The sequence below is a fragment of the Oryctolagus cuniculus genome, chromosome 2 (genome assembly GCF_964237555.1).
Source record: "Oryctolagus cuniculus chromosome 2, mOryCun1.1, whole genome shotgun sequence".
In the NCBI taxonomy this organism is placed as follows: Eukaryota; Metazoa; Chordata; class Mammalia; order Lagomorpha; family Leporidae; genus Oryctolagus; species Oryctolagus cuniculus.
In genome coordinates, this window is record NC_091433.1 from 188,739,116 (window position 1) to 188,760,913 (window position 21,798).

Sequence of the window (21,798 nt, forward strand, 5' to 3'; positions counted from 1 at the left end):
TGCCTTCTGTGTTGAAGATAATAAAGTTCTCAATCTGATTACAGATAGTCATTACCAAAGGTTAGGAGGAGTGGGGGGGGGGTTCAATGAATTTGAATTAACAACAATTAAAAATGGATCACAAGAATAATTCCTAGTTTTACAAAATTTAGTTCGATGACTATAGTTAACAATATCCAGTCATATGGTTATGAGCAAATAGCAGAAAGCTCCAAGGCTCCAATCCTAAAGATACATTAAAGAAGAGGAAAACTTGATTACTCTGATTTAATTAATTCTCAATATGTGCATCCATTGCATACAACAAATATGTACAATTATTTTAATAAAATACTCTTCCAGTCCAGCTCTCTGCTGTGGCCCGGGAGGGCAATGAAGGATGGCCCAAGTGCTTGGGCCCCTGCAACCAAATGGGAGACCAGGAAGAGGCACCTGGCTCCTGGCTTTGGATCGGCACAGCGCTGTTCATGCCAGTCATTTGGAGAGTGAACGAACGGAGTGAAGACCTTTCTCTTTCTGTTTCTCTCTCTCACTGTCTATAACTCTACCTGTCAAATAAAAATAAAATAAAATACACTTTAAAAAAATCTGAGTTCCAGGTAGAGTTCATACCAGAGACATAGCTACTGGGCAAAGCCTTTGCCTTTGTTTTGCCCATTAGAGTTAAGAGTTATATTTCTAAAAACTTAAAAGCAATAGAGTAGGAAATTTCACTCAACATCACATAGCTTTGTTTTGGAGTGCACAACCAGCACGATATAGCATTGGGGGATCCTGAATTCCCCAAGAGAATTATTCCCATTGAATTACTTGTTTCTTCAAAAGACTGCTCCCTATCAAAAAACTGTTTTAATTCAGGACCAAAATCCAGAGACATAAGGGCTTTTTAACTATTATAAAATCATAATAGTCTCTAAAGTTAAGACACCAGCGAAACTTTTGCCTTCAGAGGGTTCCACATTGCATCACTGAGTAAGCTAGAGTTAGAACAATTATCAGATAAGATACTCGTTCCAACTGCTGTATCACATGGCTGTTTTTAGTTCATGGTATGACAGAATGGTCTCCAAACAATCTTAATATACTTACCTTTTATCTCTTAAAATGTAAATGCCTTATCTAGTACTTTCTCCTTTATATAAGTAGACTTTTGTCTGATTATAAAAAACAACACTTGGTCATAAAATCAGAAATGTAAAATTATGTAAAGATAAATCCCACCATTTTCTTGACATCAACATATTTTATGCATAGTTTTCCTTAATTGGTTTGATAGTAGGCATATGTGGGGAGCAACTCGGACTAGACTTTTACTGGAATTAAGACTTATTCTATGCATCTGCTCTCCCACAATATGGCGCTGGGAGAAGAGGAAACAGCTTCTACACAACTGCCTCCAGTTCAACCAATAAACAGCAGGACCTGCTCCTGATTGGAGGAGAGCAGCGTGCTCAGCATGTGGGTAGCAGAGTTGGGATTGGCGGAAGAGGACTATAAAGGAGGAGAGAGACAAAATGCACCAGGGACATCTATCTGAAGGAACACCTGAGCAGCCCCCGAGAGAGCCGGCCGGCGGTGTGCCGCTCCCCCGCGGAAGTGGGGAAAGTGGCAGGGGGAACCGCCCTTCCACGGAGGTGGAAGGGATGGTAGCCAACCCGGGAAGAACCAGCAGCAAACCCGAGGAGGGCCGAGCAGACAAAAGAACAGCGCAGGGTCCAGTGTCGTTCCTCCGCGAAGAAGGGGAGCGACATAATGGTGCCGTGACTCGGATAGGAAACTTAGGAGGGAAGAAGCAGGAAGAAGTGGGAAAATACCGGAGAGAGAGACTAGCAAAGAGCCTAGGGAAAAGCCGGACGGAAAAGGTGCCGGAAGAAGCTATTGAAAGCCTAGGCATAGACTCGGATACGGACTGTGGGAAAGAAGTTAGGATTGAAAGTGAAAGTGAAAGCAAGAAGAAATTTAGACTCGGATACGGACTATGGCGGGGAAGCTAGGAGATTAAAAGCGAAAGTGAAACCTAGAAGAAACTTAGACTTGGATACGGACTGTGGGGAGAAGCCAGGAGAAATGAGAGGGGAATATTGTTGGAAGAAAAGTTAGGAAACATACCAGGTAGAGAAAAATGTTAGGGAGGATGAAGCCGCGGGGGCAGGCTGAGGCAGAGACGTAAGCCAGGTTGGAATTCTTCAAGTCAGCCCGGGGAGCAAAAGGCGAAAAGCTAAAACCAGAGGCGGAGACGCGTGAGCTAGGTTGGAATCCGTCAGATTAGCCCAGGGAGCAAAAGACGGGAAGCCAAACCGTAAGGCAGAAACGTAGGCTAGGTTGGATTTCGCCAGGTTAGCCCGGGGAATGTAGACTGAATACCGGTGGCGGAAACGTGAGCTAGGCTGTGTGATTCGCGGAAGCCGCCGCGCGCAGAGAGAGCGCGCGGGGCACAAGTGGGGAGAGCGCACAAGGCGCAAGTGGAGAGAACGCGGGGCTGGCTCTAAGGCCATGGTGTGGGCGCAAAGGGCGCGGAGACCACGGAGCACGCGAAGCCGGGAAGGGGCACAGAGCCAGGAAGCCGCCGCGGGGTGAGGCGCCAAGAAGCAGCCTCGGGGCGGGCGCCGGGAAGCCGCGGGGATAAGAGAAACAGAAGTTTAGAAGTAAAATGGGAGAAATAGGAATGCTGGCAGATAGAAGTGGGATAGGAGAGAGAGGAATGCCCGGAGGTAGAGAAATAGAGAAAAATAAGGCTTCCCCACACCATGGCAATGAGAGAGCTTGGATTCGGTCTGCCTGATTAGTAAGATGATAAGCATCTGTGGGCGGCTGCAGGTCACCGAAGACAGGCACGTTATCAACACCAATAAGTCTCCCCACAAGACGGCAATGAGAGGGCTTGGATTCAGTTTGCCTGATTGATAGGGCTTGTAAGCACCTGCAGGCAGTTCTAGCAGAGCATGCGCTGCAGGGCACCGAACACAGGCACACATCAGCGCCTAAAAACCTCCTCACAACATGGCGAAGAGAGGACCCGGATTTGGTTTGCCTGATTGGTAGGGCTTGTAAGCACCTGTGGGCAACTCTAGCAAGCAGAGCAGAGTGTGTGCCACGGGGCACCGAAGACAGGCGCGTATCAACGCCAAAAATAAAAAGAAAGGGGGAATTGTGGGGAGCAACTCGGACTAGACTGTTACTGGAATTAAGACTTATTCTATGCATCTGCTCTCCCACAATATGGCGCTGGGAGAGGAGGAAACAGCTTCTACACAGCTGCCTCCAGTTCAACCAATTAACAGCAGGACCTGCTCCTGATTGGAGGAGAACAGCGTGCTTGGCATGTGGGCAGCAGAGCACGGATTGGTGGAAGCGGACTATAAAGGAGGAGAGAGACAACATGCACCAGGAACATCTGAAGGAACACCTGAGCAACATCTGAGCAGCCCCCGAGAGAGCCGGCTTCATTCACAGCCCTTCTGCACACTTTACCTGTGCCCACTCACCTTCTTGGAGGGAGTTTCTGGCAGAGTCGGTGAATTCATTGCGGTCCACAGCATCTATGTGAACTGCTGGAGCCACACAGCTGGAGCAGCAGTTGAGTGGACATCAGCCAAGTTTGATACACAGACCCCTGAGGGCTATGCTGACTGAAATGAAAACACCTTGAGGTCATCATATCTCAGTGTGGAGTTGTTTATTTACTTATCCATGGATACAGGCTTTTATGATTTGACTATCATTTACATGAAAATTGATACCAGTAAAGACGATTGGAGAATATCGACAAACCAATCTTAGTGATAGTAAGGCACAACCTGAAAATGTAATGGATTTGTAGTTTTTTGTTTTTTTTTGTTTTTTTTTTTTTTTAATTGAAAGGGGTTAGATTTCTCTCTATGAATGACAATAGAGTTGGCCATTTAACCGTGTCCCATGCTCCCTGCTTAACTGGTTACCAATGTGACAAAGATGAGAGTGTCGTCACAGCTCCTCTGTTTGCATCCTTTAGGGGAGTGCGTCCCACAGGGAGACTGAGTCCCTTGGTGGTTCGGGAGTTGGAATAGTGCTTGTGTAACTAGGGCAATACTGGACGGCTATTCAGAGATCAGTTCACTGAAGAAACATCTCTGCCTATGTGTCTTATGAGAGCACTGCTGGCCATCAAGGACATAAAGAAACGCAGTCCCCAGGGTACCAGGGCATCTACAGGTGCACAGAACTTCCAACTCTAGCATAAGGCAACCGCCTCGGAGAAATGAACCACTGCCTAGAGCCGGCTTACAACGTAGTGGCTCTCCTTCCTTCAAAGTGATGCTGTGGACCTAGGTGGAACTGAGAAGTTGGGCAGACACACACACGTGTCGCATGTGCACATAGCCCTTTTGCTTGGGAACGCTTAATACCTAGTGAGCGCTAGAAATGCTTTCTCCTAAAGAGAAAGACACCTTGGCACGGCGACCACCAGGAAAGAAACGGGCCATGAAAACAGTGGCGATGCAGAAAGAGAGAACCAAGTGGAAACGTGCCAGCAGAACAGCATTGCCTAAACATGCGTGTGTAAAATCTGACTGATTCCTGACTTGGTTAGGTGGAAGACATTTCATCGGGGAAAACCAAGCTCGGCACTCCCACTGTGACACATCAGTCCACCTGGACTCTCCACGCTGTCCTGGGTTTCCCGCTGCATTGCCACCTAGAGGAAAACCTCTTCATTGTGTGTGTGCCATAGCCTACCAGTGATACTGTGACCGTTTCAGCAGACCTGTCCCCCCCGGGGCATGGCGGGATCCCAGGATCAAGGGAGCGAAACCTCAGGTGAACGGTGGAAGGAGGAGCCTGCACTTGAGCCTCCCCTGAGGAGCACTGGAGTCTGTGGTCCCCAGAGACCTTTCAGATGGTTGCTCCAGTTCTGTAGGCTCCAGGACTGACACTGTTGGCAAGGTTCTGGCTTAGGACGAGCCACCGCTTATGTCCACAAACAGAGAGTGTTCTGTGCTGTCTGTCTGACCTCAGCACTGCCGCTTAAAAGTTTTGTTGTTTTGAAATGGATTGAGTTTAGTACCATCAGTGGCAAGTTTTAAGATCAGGCCTTACCTGAATTGAGATTCAACCTCACACTGAGCTTTTCACTTTTAGCAGGAGGATTCTCTTAAGGCATGAGGTATATTATTAAGATGCTGGAATCTGGATCTACAATGAATGTTTTCTAGCCACAGCACTGGGCATGGAGTATATACACACCTATGTGTTCTGTCTACCACGACCGGGACTATTTACGACGACGTTAGAACCTGCGCCAAGGGCAGCATCTAACCGTCACCTGCAGGGGGCGCTCCGCTGCCTACGGTTTTTCCTTTCCCAAGTAAAGAATGTCTTTCCCCATGCTGAACCATTCGGAATAACTCCTTTATTTCTGTTCCCTCTCCCCTCCAATGGCTCACGTCCGCATCACCCAGGGAAGGGAACATCTAGGACTCCAACTATGGGACACAGAAGAGCTAAGTGGGAATACAGTGAAGCTGAGCACACACAGTTTGGAAGAGGCGGAAGGGAGTGTACAACAACCATGCATGGAAGCCTCAGGCAACCCAATCCGGGGCCTCGTGTTTCTGTTTTCTTCTTCGGAATGGATAGGAGACGGGCCCATGCGCAAAAACCTTTCTTAAGCATTTGGAAAGTACAGCTTTTGATGTGGCACTTCAGAACAAGTTGGCATGAGATGAAAAGTGACGTCCGGTCTTTGGGTGGAGGAGTTGCGCGCCCCCCTCGCCGCTCCACTGGCGTGGGGGCGCCCGAGGGAGGGAGAGCGCGCAGGGGCGCGCGGTGCGCGGCGCGCTCAGGGCCCGGGCTGCTTGCCGCTGCCCTTGGTTTTCAGGATGGTGTCCTCGTAATGGCCGGCGCCAGGGGCCGCCGTGGCCTCCAGGGGCAGGCCCTGCTGCTGGTAACCGTAGTGGACGTTCCCACAGGGGAAGTGGCGCAGCCGGAACAGCGGCACCTCCTTCATGCCGGCGGTGAGCGCCGGCGGCTCCAGCAGCAGCGAGGCCCCCACCAGGCGGCCGGGCGCCACCCCGGGCGGGACAGTACAGCCGGCCGCGCGCCCCACGTGCCCCCTGGTGTCGAGGGGCTCCTTCTTGGCCGGGGCATTGTTCTTTCGGGCGGGCTTCTCCGTGAACCAGGAGCCATACGTCGGGTTCCACAGGCTGGTCGGCTTGTTTCTGGACCCTTGGCCCTTGTGCATCTCCGATGGCGGGTTGGACTGCGCAAAGGCCACATTCACGTGTCCCCCTCCCACGGCGGGGCCTCGCCGGGCGCGCGCGGGGGCCGCTCCCCCGCGGAAGTGGGGAAAGTGGCAGGGGGAACCGCCCTTCCACGGAGGTGGAAGGGTCGGTAGCCAACCCGGGAAGAACCAGCAGCAAACCCGGGGAGGGCCGAGCAGACAAAAGAACAGCGCAGGGTCCTGTGTCATTCCTCCACGAAGACGGGGAGCAACATAATGGTGCCGTGACTCGGATAGGAAACCTAGGCAGGGCTTAGTGTCGTTCCTCCACGAAGAGGGGGAGCGACAGGCATACTTTTGTAATTTATTTTGTTAATACTCTGATGTTAAAGTTATTTTTCTATGTTAGTGGTAGAGTCAATCCATTATATTTATGGCTTATCGGATTCTGTGAAAAGCACACAATACAGCTTATTTAATGTTCCCCTACAGATGGACATTGAGCTCATTGAGTTGGTTTTTGATGAATAACAATTACAAATTAAACATGTATGCATGTGGTATAATACTCTCATCCTAAATGTATATTGAGAAGTACATTCACCTCTATTTATATATATGTACATATATAATTATATCTTAACTGCAATTCCCTATAAGTACATAAACATTAATGTATGTCCATATATCCATATATATATAGGTGTGTACATAAATGTATATGTGTTTTTGTGTATATGATTCTTCCCTTAGATGCCAAAAATGTAGTTGTTGAGTTTAAGCTAGATGGAATTTAAATTTTCATAGCTATGGCGTATTGAAGCAGTTCAACTTCTATGAAAAGGCTGTTTACCCGTTCACTTGCTAACACTGTTGCTAATCGAATTGGTTTGGAGACTATAATGAAAAAATATGTTTCTTTTTTGTATTCCTTTCATTATTATACAGAAAAATAGCTTTTTGTTATATTTTCCAAGAAAATTAACAAAGGTTAAGAAATTAGTCTCTGAGTCTATGAACTAAGCATCTGCTGATGTCACTTCTGTGCTAGTTTATTCTTTCTGAGAGAAATAATAATAATGACAATAATAAAATTTACAGTTTTTCACATTTGTATTCATCTTAAGTTCACAGGTTCCTAAATTCATTATTTTCTTTGTATCATCACAGCATCTGTGTTCAGTCATCACAAAATTATTATTATAGTCTTGCAGAAGCTGAAAAGAAATTGAAACAGGTAAAGGAAATGACCTTATCAAGGTCACACAGATCAAATGAGATAATCTCTGGAAATTACGTTAAAGTTGTGAAGATTCTTTGACAACTTAAGAAACGGAAATTTGAAAGTGAAAAGATATTTTCCTTATTGAATAAAAGGGAATTCATGAATCTCTGTTGGAAAACTGGCATCTAACAAAAATTAAAATTGAAATGTTTGGAAAATCTTGTTCCCTGTGCTTTGAGGATACTCTGAGACAGGTGCATATGAGGACATATCTGCCCTCCTCCTGCCTAGAAACATCTTTGCTGGAATTCGTTCTTTGCAAGTGCTGGGCATGAATTTTTCATAGACTGCTGCAAGGAACCTGAAGCAAAAATTCTTCAAACAGTGCTGGCTTCATCAGGTTACATAAAGCACTGAAAAATAAGAGCCGCAAACGTGAGCAAGGGGAACATGGAGTTTACACCCTGCAAGGGCTATTTTTCCATCTTGAATATTTCTTTTTTCCTCTGAGGTAGACAATTGCTTTTTGTTTCTGAAGACACTTGGTTCCCCTGACTCTATTGTTTAAAAACAATGATGAATAAATTTGTGAAGATTCTGGGATGTTAGTGCAACCTGTACTTATAAATCAACAAGGGAAGACTCTGCTCCCAGTACTTACCACGTGAGTGTTTAATGAAAGAACTCCACAGTTGCTGTGTAAGGAACAGTAGCTCAGGAAGGTGACATCGAGGGGGATGCTGTCTGAATTGTATCCTGAAGAGCAAGAGGGCAATTAATTAAATAAAAGGAGACCAACTCTTTTGGTGATAACAGCATTTCCAAGCCAAGTGAATAGCAGGGACAAGAGAATAATTTTAAGAATTTCTAGATTGGCAAATTATAGAGGAAAAAGCAAATTCAGTCAGAGAGACTGGTAGATAACATGCAATTAAAACTGTGAACATTATATATTTTTTTCTGTAGCTACTTCAAGATGTTAAGCAGAAAAGTGACTAAATAAGACTCATTTCTTCATTTTTCTTCCTGTCTAGGAGAACTGATTTCAGTTATGCAGGGCTGAGTTGGGGGGCATACGAAATTTAAGTTGTGTAGGCCAGATGATAAAAATGTGTGCTACGGCAAAGTGCTGTGGTGCAGGGTGTTAAGACACTGCTTGAGACACCCACAGACCATATAGGAGTGTCTGGGGTAGTACAGCCTCTGGCTCCTTGGATCCAGCTTTATCCTAACAAGACTCTTAGGAGGCAGCAGATGATGGCATAAGCACTTGAGTCCCTGATACCCATTTGAGGGAGTCAATTGGATTTCGGGGTTTCTGGTTTTAGCCTGGCCTCCCCCTGGATGTTGTGGGCGTTTGAGGAGTGAACCAGTGGTTGGAGATTCTAACTTCCCTGAATTCCATTTCTGTTGCTTTGCCTTTCAAATAAAATAAAAATGACGAAACACTTTTTAGAAATTAAAAATAGATTAAAATAGTAGAAGAGTCAGATGAATGCTAATGTGAAGCAAAGAATCAGAATCAATTTTTTAAAAATATTGATCATTCAAAAATTAAGTAAAAGTAAATAACTATTTGAATGGAAATATATCTAGGTTTCTGATAGTCTCAAGTTCATATGTGGACAGTCAGACTGTAGAGCATTTCATCAGAATGTGGGTTGGGAAAATGCAAAAATCCGTGAAAAATACATCTAGAAAGAATTAATGAAAAGTTTGTAAATCATTGTTGTTACAACTGTGGTTTTGAACTTGTCACTGGAAAATTTTAGGGTAACTTCAAGAAATTTAAATGTTGAAGGACAAGATTCAGTTAAAATATTCACTGAATACTGTGTAACAGGTGGTCTTTTTCTTTCTTTTTTTTAATTTACTCATTTTAACTTTTAGTTGAAAGGCACAGGGACAAAGACAGGCAGAAACAATCAGAAAGGTCTTCCATTCATTGATTTACTTCCCAGTTACCTACAGCATCCTGTCCTTGCCAACCCAAAGCAAGTAACCCAGAACTCAATCTGATTTCCCAAGTGGTAGGGACCAAAAGACTTGAGCCATCATATGATGCATCTCAGAATGCAGATTAGGAGGAAACTAAAATCAGAGGGGATCCAGGATTTGACCCCAGCGACCCTAAAGTGAGATACAGGCATTCAAACAGTGACTTTACTGTTGAGTCAAATGCCTACTCAACGTACAAATATTGTTCTAAATACTTTAAATGGATTAACTCTATTTCACCTATCTTCTAGATGAATAATGGCAAATAATTGTCCCAGTTGCTCATCTGGTAAGTGATAGAGTCAGGATTTGAACACACACGACTGGTCCTCAGAGCCAACCATGTAAAATGTGAAACTCCATTGTCTACTGAGACAATAGTGCTGAAATTGAAGGAAAAAGAAAAAAAAATAAAGACAAATAAATATACCATGATAACTGAAAAGCTGAGAAATTGTGAAGGGCACAGATTGAGAGTTTGATGGTGTGAAGGAGGAGAAATATTTCATCAAATGAACCTTGAGAGAAAATAAAAATGGGTGAGGGTCAAGATATATTTATGAGGCTGGCACCGCGGCTCACTAGGCTAATCTTCCGCCTTGCGGCGCCGGCACACCGGGTTCTAGTCCCGGTCGGGGCGCCGGATTCTGTCCCGGTTGCCCCTCTTCCAGGCCAGCTCTCTGCTGTGGCCAGGGAGTGCAGTGGAGGATGGCCCAAGTGCTTGGTCCCTGCACCCCATGGGAGACCAGGAGAAGTACCTGGCTCCTGCTATCGGATCAGCATGGTGTGCCGGCCGCAGTGCGCCGGCCGCGGCGGCCATTAGAGGGTGAACCAACGGCAAAGGAAGACCTTTTTCTCTGTCTCTCTCTCACTGTCCACTCTGCCTGTCAAAAAAAAAAAAAATATATATTTATGATGCCGAATGAAAGTTGAGAGGCCCCATAGTTTTGAAGAAGGAGGAAGAAATTGCTGAAATATATCCTGTTATACCTGCATGTTTTCTTTAATAAAAGAGAGAGAAATATATCATTCCACCGTTGGTGAAAGCTGCCCTTTATCACATGATTGGCACCATCTTTCTGGTGTTGTTCTGTTACTGCCCTTTCTCATAAGTAGCTTTCTTCATTGTCACAAGTAAACGTTATCTGTGATATAGCACTGCATTGTTCATCTATTCCAGTAGTACATCCTCCCATTCCTTTTTTTAAAAGATTTATTTATTTATTTGAAAGTCAGAGTTGCACAGAGAGAGGAGAGGCAGAGAGAGAGAGGTCTTCCCTCCAATGGTTCACTCCCCAATTGGCCCCAAGGTCCGGAGCTGCACCAATCCGAAGCCAGGAGCCAGGAGCTTCCTCCAGGTCTCTCACGTGGGCATAGGGTCCCAAGGACTTGGGCCATCTTCTACTGTTTTCCCAGGCCATCGCAGAGAGCTGGATTGGAAGTGGAGCAGCTGGGTCTTGAACCAGCGCCCAAATGGGATGTCGGCACTGCAGGCCAGGGCGTTAACCTGTTGCGCCACAGTGCCGGTCCCATCCTCCCACTCTTCTCTAAAACTTCCATCCTTAGTACTGTCAACATTATTGTTGATATCCAATCCAAAAACTTAATGGGCAGTGTTCTAAGGAAAAAAATAAAAAAACATATTTTGATAATCATTTGACATTTTGAAATGTTAAACTCCTTTTTTCCTCTTTTTTTGTTTTTGCTATTCACTCTCTCCCCCCTTTCTCTCTCTTTTATTCAACAAACATACTCTTGTTCTTGGTTTTGCTCTTCCCATTTCAGCCACTATTAACTCTTTCTGAATGATTGCTTTTATTCATTGCTTCTATTGACAATGAACAAATGATGATTCTGAAGTCCAAACTCTGGTTTCATGCTTTTTTTTCTTTTTTCTAAAATCACTGAGTTAATTTTATTAGATATTGGCACTAGGATGTCTCACAGGAGGCTCAAATTCAACTGCAAACAAAAGAGATTCTATCATCCCCAGCTCAAACATATTTTCTTATTCTTCCAGAAATGATTCGTTCTTAATAGCTTTATTCTGTTTCCCCATAATTCAAGCCAGAAATGTGGGAATCATACTTAAATTCTCCCAATCTTTTAACCCATATCCAGTCCTTAGCTCAATTAGTTTTGTAATTATCAGCTGAAAAGTTACTTCATGGAAAACACTATGTGTTATCTTCTGTCATCTGCCATTCCCCTTTTGTAACACACTCTACATTTGTGGTTATATATTGAACGTTATTCTCTCTCATCCATCAAGGAACTTGAATTCTTCATATTTCTATAAGCCCAGGAATACATAAAAATCCTTCCAATGTGCTTTGAATTTCCTGAATGTTGTCAATTTTTGCTTCATGTGCTTTGGGATTCTGTTTTTAGGTTCTGTATTTACAGTGGTCACAGCATATTGATGGACTGATTCTTCATTATCTAATATAGTTACTATCTTTTTTAGTTTTTTTTTTAAATTTTATTTGTTATGCAAGTTTCATAGGAACATAACAACACTCCCCTACCCCCTGCACATGCTCCAACCCTTCTTCCTCCTCCTTTTCACATTTCCACTCTTGATTTTTACAAAGATCTATTTTCAGTGTAATTAATAATCATATAGTTAACCCTACACTAAGTAAAAGAGTTCAATAATAGTATAAAGAGAAAAATGAAAAAAAGCTTTCTTCTCCATTTCCCATATTGGTGCAGGGGCCCAAGCACTTGGATCATCTTCTATTGCTTTCCCAGGCCATTAGCAGAGAGCTGGATTGGAAGAGGAGCAGCTGGAATATGAACCAGTGTGCTTATGGGATGCCGGTGCCAGAGGCATAGGCCTACCCTACTATGCCACAGCACAGGCCCTGTATTTTGTCTTAATAATTAAAATCCATTTTTTATTCTGATACCAGCATTGTCATTCCAATTCTTATGTGGTTACTGTATGCATAGAATATATTTTCCATCATTTAACTTTCAACCTATTTAAGTCATTAAATCTCAAATGATTTCCCTATTTACATTCATTTAATTGTATTTTAAAATACATTCTTCAAATATCTGCCTTTTATTTGACAAATGTGTTCCATATACTTGAAAGTTTTTCCTATTAAATTATACTAATGCTTAGCCTTTCTCCCAGTGTTTTTTGTTGGTTTGTTTCTGCTGGAACTTATATTTTTGCTTTAGATGGACCTACCTTCAGATGTTTATGACAAATGCTCCCTGGGTAGCTGCCTCAGTTCAGGGAGAATTCTAAAGTAACAGAGAAAAGGCAAGCCTTTTGAATATATCCTTCAGGGAGCCACTAAACAGGTCAGAATAGCAAAAACAAGGTGTGTTTTGTCCCGCCAATGCTCTTCTAGGAAGAGGGACTGGTGTGTCCTAGCTGCCGCTGAACTGGAGAACTAGAAGCAGGACTACACTGGGTGACAGATAGATGATGGATAGGGCTCCTGTCTGGGTTCACTCCAGATGTCTGCATTACTTAACGATCCCTCTTTCTTTCTCTCCCTCTGTCTCTGTTTCTTTGAATTTCGAATAAATACATGTTTTTTTGTGTAAAAAAAAAAACCCACAAGATTTTCTTTTTTTCTTTCCTGTTAATCATGCTATATATGGATATAGATCTCTGTGTGATTCTAACTGGAGGTGTTAAATTTGTAGACATATAAATTAATGAATTACATCACATCTGGGAATATTTTAGTAATTTTTGGATATTATCTTTGCATTTTTTGACTACACTTTCTTTTATTCCTATGATATGTATGATGATCTTCTTAACTATGCTTCACGTTTCTGAGACATTGTACTTTGTTCTGTTAGCAAAATCATCTCTTTCAACTCTAAAATTTCCTTTTTATAAATATTTTATATTTATAAATATCTCCTATTTGATGACATGAGATCATAACACCTTCTTTTACTTTGTTAAGAGTTCTTTTATTTATTTCCTATAGTTATTGGAACATACTTCGTCTAGCTTGTTTGATCTTCTTCAATCCATTTAAAATCTATTTCTATTGCTTATTTTATTTTTTCTCTGTATTTATGGGAGCAGTTCCCTTTTTTTTTTTTTTTTTTTTTTTTTTTTTATGTCTCATATGCTTTTAAAAACCTGGACATATAGGCCGGTGCCACGGCTCAATAGGCTAATCCTCCGTTTTGCGGCGCTGGCACACTGGGTTCTAGTTCCGGTCGGGGCGCCGGATTCTGTCCTGGGTGCCCCTCTTCCAGGCCAGCTCTCTGCTGTGACCAGGGAGTGCAGTGGAGGATGGCCCAAGTACTTGGGCCCTGCACCCCATGGGAGACCAGGAGAAGTACCTGGCTCCTGCCATGGGATCAGCGCGGTGCGCCGGCCGCGGCGGCCATTGGAGGGTGAAGCAACAGCAAAAGAAGACCTTTCTCTCTGTCTCTATCACTGTCTACTCTGCCTGTCAAAAAACAAAACAAAACAAAACAAAACAAAAAAAAACCTGGACATTTCAGAGATTGAAGTAGACCTTTATTTGTGTTTAATGTTTTCTATAATTAGTTTCCATTCTTGAAGCATACTATCTGCCAATGTATACTGTCAAGAACTTAAAAATCAACAAAAATGTAGCTCTATTTTGATCATACATATATTACATAATCATGTTATAATTATTTATATATGCATCTTTTTCTGATGTAGCTAACACATGCACAGGCACGCACACACACATACATGTACATATATATGCATATTTATGTAATAACAAGTATGTCAATAAGGTATTGAAATCCCACCTAAGGAATATGGTACATACACATATATTTGCTAAATGTCTGTAGTAAGTCACACTCATTTATAGATTTTGAAATAAGTTTAAATTTATTTAAACATAGTTTTGAAACAATGAAAATCTATATTTCTTGATTTTGAAATAATATTTTAATTGACTCCATTGGTGGGCTATGCTTTCACACAAATAAATAATAAAGAGTTATATCCACAGCATCCATATCATTTTTCTATTTTCTACTTTTTTTGGGAATTCTCTTAACCCAATGGCCCCAAATTTCATCATCTTGTTTCATGTCATCAAGAAAGGTGATTGTATGCTACCTGGTATGAAATGCAACAAAACAACATAGAGGCCTTAAATAATCGAGGCTGTAAGTATGCACATATACTGGAGACTTTCACACTCATTACCTGATAGAGATAGAGGGTGAGAAAGAGACATGCCAGGTGTAGTAATTCTCTGTGGGCTGGTTTTTTTTTTTTCTTTTTTTTTTCTTTTAAAATTATATTTAAGGAATGCAAACCTCATGCACTTCATATATACAAATTTAGGAACATAGCACTTTTTCCAACTCTACCCCCCTCGCACATGCACTACCACCATTCTTCTTCCCCCCTCTTCCTATTTCCATTCTTATTTTTTATAAAGATATATTTTCAGTTAACTTTATACATCAGATTAACCCTACATTAAGGAGAGTTCAACAAATAGTATGAAGAAAAAAAAAACAATATAAAATGCAGTTCCTCAACAGTCAAGATAAGGGCTATTCAAAATTTTTGCATCTCAGTGTGTTATGGTTTGTCATAAATTGCATTGATTGTGTTGAGGAATATTCCTTCTATACTCAATTTCCTTAAGGTTTTCCTTATGGGGGGGGTGCTTTCCCAGAATGGAGTCTCAAGTGCTCCAAAATGGAGTCCCTACTGTCAAGGTGTTACTTCACTCTGTCTTATTTTTACGGTTGTACCAGGAAGGTTTAAACCTGTAAGCTTAAGCTTAACTTTTTACACCTGCACATATACAATTTTAACTCTTCAGTATATGAATAAAGCTGCGTTAATATAGAATAGAAAAGAAATACTTTTGGTCTACAGAACTAGACCTCTGCCTTAACAAGCACAAAGAATCAGGGATTGAGAATGGTTTGGTAAAACCTACATAGCCATGCCTTCCTAGAATCATGGCATTTTAGAAAGAGGAAAGTTGCATTGATTTAAAACCACACATAGTTCACATGGGTAAAAGATGATACATGTTCATCTCAACTAAGAATCAGTTCAAAGGAGACATGGCTACAACTTGAGTTGAAGTGAAGCTGAATCCCTTTCATTGTGCGTATAGTTGTTTGCCACTTTATGCCCCTGTGTTTCCCTCTCCTCCTGAAAGCTTTTGTTGGGAGGCAAGTGGGCTCTGTGACGTGGCCAAAACAGAACACAGCATCATTTGTGGAGGATCCTAGTGAATCAGATATTGCATAATTGAAAGAGTAAAACTGGGAGAAATGTGTGCTCTTAGATCTGCAGAAATGAAGCAATCTTTCTTTGTCCCATCTTCCTCCTCCCTTCTTTGAATAGGGCAGACAGAAAATTAGCAAGCAGTCTCTGGGCAAAGGAACCAAGGATCCAGCCCACCCCTTAGGAATCTTCTATTACCTTAGGAATCTCCAGGCAAGATGAGCAGCTTGTGCCTGTCCAATGGAAAATTTCTATTAATGGAAAGCAAAAACAAACAAACAAACAAAAAAACAAAAAACAAAAAAACACAAATTTATTTCAGTGGCTTAACTATAAAAATCACTTGGTAAATATTTGTGAAACTGGATTAAATTATTCTATATACAAAATAGCAATCTAGTATAGAATCAGCTACATGTTTGTGTATTTGAGTTTTTAAATGCTGAAATTATTAATCTACAAGAAAATGTTCTCTATAAATTTGTAGTGATAATTTTATAAGATAATTTATAGAATTTTACTTAGTGAAAAATCAGGGTGTTCTTTAAAGTAGAAATTCAGTTAGTAGTACGACTTATGCCACAAATATTCAGAGACTGATACTCATGGAAAATGAAAAAATTAAGAATTTAGAGGCTAGGGTGAATTCTGAATCATCTATGAAGTCTGCTAATCTCTATATTAGAAGGAATAGAGAATTTTATTTAAAGAATGTGAATATATAGAAGAATATATAGAAGACAGCTGACCTGCTACAGTTAAAGCAATAGGGTTTACTAGGAGCTAAACAGTGGAATAGATTAAAATTAGTAGATTATGGGGCCGGCGCTGTGGCTCAGTGGGTTAATGACCTGGCCTGAAGCGCCAACATCCCATGTGGACGCTGGTTCTAGTCCCGGTTGTACCTCTTCTGATCCAGCTCTCTGCTATGGCCTGGGAAAGCAGTAGAAGATGGCCCAAGTCCTTGGGCACCTTCACCAGCGTGGGAGACCCAGAGGAGGCTCCTGGCTCCTGGCTTCGGATCGGCACAGCTCCGACAGTTGGAGCCATATGGGGAGCGAACCAACGGAAGGAAGACCTCTCTCTCTCTGCCTCTCTCTGTGTAACTCTAACTTTCAAATAAATGAATGAATCTTTAAAAAAAGATTAGTAGATTAAAATTATCAAAGAAAAAGGTGGATTTTCTGTTCAGAAAGTTATCATCTATTTTAAAAATGTTTATTTATTTATTTTCAGATGCTTGAAGGCAGAGTTAGATGGAAAAAGGGGAGGTACCTTCCTCTTGCTAGTGATCTCCCCAAATGCCTGCAACAGCTAGGGCTCCACCAAAGCCCATAACTCCACTGGGGCCTCCCACGTGGGTGGCAGGTGGCAAACCCTTGACCCACCACCTGCTGCCTCTCCAGGATGTAGCAGCATGAAGCTGTATCACACCGGAATGGCCACAATTCAAACCAGGAACTCCAACACAGGTTGCAGGAATCACAAGTGGCAGTTTAACCCAGTCACTGCCATGCCTGTCCTTCAACGAGTATTTTTAAAGAGAAAATTCATGGTTTCTAATGTGACACAACTTATTTTAGACAATTTATTTCCTGTATTTTTGACAAACTGATCTTATTATTTTGCTTATTTATTTAATTAAGAAAATCTCTTCAAAACGATTTTTTTAAAGAAATTCTAGCTACTAACATTTGAGAGATTGAAGAGACCAAGGTTATAGAGAAAACAGAAACCTTGATATAATACTATTTGCGACCACTTTTACCTTAGAGGAATTTGGCAGCAAAAAGAGAAAGTTAAACAGAAGACAGTGTCCATTCTGAAGGTTGGTGGTGTTCGTGATGAAAATGAGGAAACAAACAAACAAAAAAGAATATATATGGAGCCGGCACTGTGGGGTAGCTAGTAAAGCCATCACCTGCAGAACCGGCATCCCATATGGACTTTGGTTTGAGTCCCGGCTGCTCCATTTCTGCTCCAGCTCTCTGCTATGGCCTGGGAAAGCAGTAGAAGATGGCCCAAGTTCTTGGGCCCCTGCACCTGCATGGGAAGACCCAGAGGAAGCTCCAGGCTTCCGATTGGCCCAGTTCTGGCCGTTGTGGCCAAGCGGGGAGTGAACCTGTGGATGGAAGACTTTCTCTCTCTCTCTGTGTGTGTGTCTCTCTCTCTCCCCCTCTCTTTTCTCTGTATAACTCTGACTTTTAAATAAACAAATAAATCTTAAAAAAAGAATTTTTTTGTGGTTTTTATTTGTCATCCTTGTCCAAAACTTTTCCTAGCATATGGCTGTTGAATAAATGTTCATGGAATGAATTTACAAAATCATCACCAAAGCTCCTAAAAAGTAAGTAAATTAGGACTATCTTCTGTGTATAACTATTCTCTGGTATGTTCCATTCGCTCCTGTTACATCATTATTTGTAGTATTACTTCTTTTCATTGGATTCATAATTTATCTGAAGACAGACATCTTAATGAGTATCAATGACATCTGCATTTCACCCTTATCTACTTTTTCATGGATGCACACCAGGGACAAATTTAGAATCTGAAGTATGTCTTCTGGGGACAATATCTTCAGTCACAAGGATTAATCCAATATCTGTTTCAGAATCTGTAATTTTCTCAGGAGGAATTTCAGGATTTTTTGACAACATATTTAATTTTACTGTCCAATTATCTTAGCAAAATAACAATAATATAAAAATAAAATTAATTGATATTTATATTATAAACAGTAAGATGAATAGTAATTGATAAATAAATATAATTTTAGGAAACATTTTTCAGCAATAAATTTCTGTGGTGAGTATAGGCATTTCTTTACAAATATCAAAGAAAATTATTTTCTCCAAAATTTATGTTTAAAACACAAATTAAAAGCAGTATTGGGCATCATCTTCATTTGATATAAGGAAATCATTTTTATGTTAATGGGAAAAATTTAAAGAATAAAGTTAATGTAATACTACTGCTGTCTTCATCCACTTTCCAAGGTTTTTATTTTTTTTTCTCAATTCTGTATTATTATCTCTAAAATTTCCATTAGTCTGTAGGGTCTTATGACTCACTTTAATATAGTTTGATGACTATGTACTTTGGAGCAAATTAAACCTGAATACATGAAGATTTTAATATAAATATAATACTTCCATCTAAAATTAGCACATTTGATTTTCAGTCTCATTTAAAACATTTCATATTCTAGTTCTTTGTATTCCTTTGAATGTAAAACTGTGCACATTAAAAGTAGAAGAATGGTTTCATAAACCAGGGAACTTGAATGTGAATTTCATAGGCACAAATATTGTTGGCATTTATTGTGCTCTGTTGGACTGAATCGATGACTCATTTAATGATGACTCATTAAAGTTCATTAAATTAATGCTGGAGTGTAATGGACTATTTGAATATTCCTGTTTGACAGAAGATAAAAATATTCACAGTTTTTTTTTTCAATTCTAGGATAGTATGTGCAAGTAAGATTTCTTGCCATGATATTTATGCTGTACGTCTTTGTTAGTTGAATAATAAAGCCCCAATATTTTTGCTGACTCTGATTAATGCAATGCACAGGAAAATATTTTAGAATCCATTATAAATATCTAAATTATTCATTTGAAAACTGTCAAAAACAAAAATATATACTTTAATCCATTAAATAATTCTTATTTTTATTGATTAGTAAATAGAACTAGAATTTTAATAAAAAATGCAAAGCAATGGGGTGCGAGTGTGAGGTAGAAGTTGAGATGTCAGTTGGGACACCTACACACTGTATCAGAGTGCCTGGATTACACTCCTGGCGCCACTCCCGATTCCTCCTGCCAGTGTGCAGGCTGGGAGGCAGCAGGTGAGGACTCAAGTAGACCCACAGGAGGTTCTGTTTTCCAGGCTCCAGCCTGGTCCAGCCCTGACTGTTGTGGGCATCTGGGGTGAGAAGCAGCGAATGCAAGATTCTTCTCCGTCTGTTTCCGTCTCTGTCTCTCCCTCTTTGTCTCTCTGCTCTTCAACCTCTCAAATAAAATAAAATAACATAAATACATAAATAAACATTTAACAAAATAAGGCCGCCGCCGCCGCCCCTGCTCGTGGGCCCGGCTTCGCTCTGTCCACTTCGCCCCTTTCCTAGCTCAGCGCTGCCCGGCCAGTCACCATAGCGAACGTGGCCGACACGAAGTGTAGGACATCCCGGGCGTCCCGCCGGGCACCAGCGAGAATGAGCTGAAGAAGGCATCCAGAAAGTTAGCCAAGGAATACCCTCCTGATAAGAATCCAAATGCTGGAGACAAATTCAAAGAAATAAGCTTTGCATATGAAGTTCTATCAAATCCCGAGAAGCGTGAATTGTATGACAGATATGGAGAACAAGGGCTTCGGGAAGGTAGTGGCGGCGGTGGTGTCATGGATATTTTCTCTCACATTTTTGGTGGGGGATTGTTTGGCTTTATGGGCAATCAGAGTAGAAGTCGAAATGGCAGAAGAAGAGGAGAGGACATGATGCATCCACTCAAAGTATCTTTAGAAGATCTGTATAATGGCAAGACAACCAAACTACAACTTAGCAAGAATGTACTCTGCAGTGCGTGCAGCGGCCAAGGTGGAAGTCTGGAGCAGTTCAGAAGTGCAGTGCTTGTCGAGGTCAAGGTGTACCCATCATGATCAGACAGCTGGCTGCAGGGATGGTACAGCAGATGCAGTCTGTGTGCTCTGATTGCAAAGGCGAAGGAGAAGTAGTTAATGAAAAGGACCGCTGTAAAAAATGCGAAGGGAAGAAGATGATTAAAGAAGTCAAAATTCTTGCAGTCCATGTAGACAAAGGCATGAAACACGGACAGAGAATTACACTCACTGGGGAAGCAGACCAGGCTCCTGGGGTGGAACCAGGGGACATTGTTCTTTTGCTGCAGGAAAAAGAACATGAGGTGTTCCAGAGAGATGGGAATGATTTACACGTGACATATAAGATAGGACTTGTTGAAGCCCTGTGTGGATTTCAGTTCACATTTAAGCACCCTGATGCCCGGCAGATTGTGGTGAAATACCCTCCTGGCAAAGTCATTGAACCAGGATGTGTTCGTGTAGTTCGAGGTGAAGGAATGCCACAGTATCCTAATCCCTTTGAAAAGGGGGATCTTTACATAAATTTTGATGTGCAGTTTCCTGAAAACAACTGGATCAACCCAGACAAGCTTTCTGAACTAGAAGATTTCTGCCATCTAGACCAGAAGTTCCTAACATAATTGGAGAAATGGAGGAGGTAGAGCTTCAGGAATCTGATAGCACACGAGGCTCAGGAGGTGGTCAGAGGTGCGAGGCCTACAATGATAGCTCTGATGAGGAAGCAGCAGCCATCATGGACCTGGAGTGCAGTGTGCCCATCAGTAAAGTCAGTGAACAGAATAAGCAGGTGGATTCTCTTTCCACGTGTGCCTGATTTGTTCTCAGTGATCCAGCTGGAGTGTCAGATCAATCCAGATGAACTGATGGACATCTGTTGGCCTATGTGTAACTTTTAAAATTGGTATAGTATCTACAGAGTTATAATTTTATTTTTTTGACAGGCAGAGTGGACAGTGAGAGAGAGAGAGACAGAAGGAAAGGTCTTCTTTTGCCGTTGGTTCACCCTCCAATGGCCGCCACAGCTGGCGCGCTGTAGCCGGCGCACCGCGCTGATCCGATGGCAGGAGCCAGGTACTTCTCCTGGTCTCCCATGCGGGTGCAGGGCCCAAGTACTTGGGCCATCCTCCACTGCACTCCTGGGCCACAGCACAGAGCTGGCCTGAAAGGGGGCAACCAGGCGCCGCAAGGTGGAGGATTAGCCTAGTGAGCTGCGGCGCCGCCCCATCTAGTATTCACATCCCAAATGCTAACAGCAATCTCTGCTGGACCAGGCCAAAACCAGGAGTCAGTAACTGTTAGGCTTCTCACTAGTGAAAAATTAGATTGGAAGGGAGGCAGGATTTCATCTTATGCACTCAGATAATGAGATGTGAGCATCCCAAGTAGGGGCTTCACCTTGTGTACCACAATACCTGTCCCTAAGACATAGTTTTCAATATGATTTTTAAAAATAAACTGATACAGACTCACTGTTAATCAATCTAAAAGAGAAAATTATGAAAAATGATATGACATACC

General features: G+C 42.0%; 1 pseudogene; it reads left to right on the top strand.

The window, feature by feature from the left end:
• Nucleotides 1–6,225: 6,225 nt before the first annotated feature.
• LOC100354510 (dnaJ homolog subfamily A member 2 pseudogene) lies at nucleotides 6,226–21,193 on the top strand (annotated as a pseudogene).
• The last annotated feature ends 605 nt before the right edge of the window (nucleotides 21,194–21,798 follow it).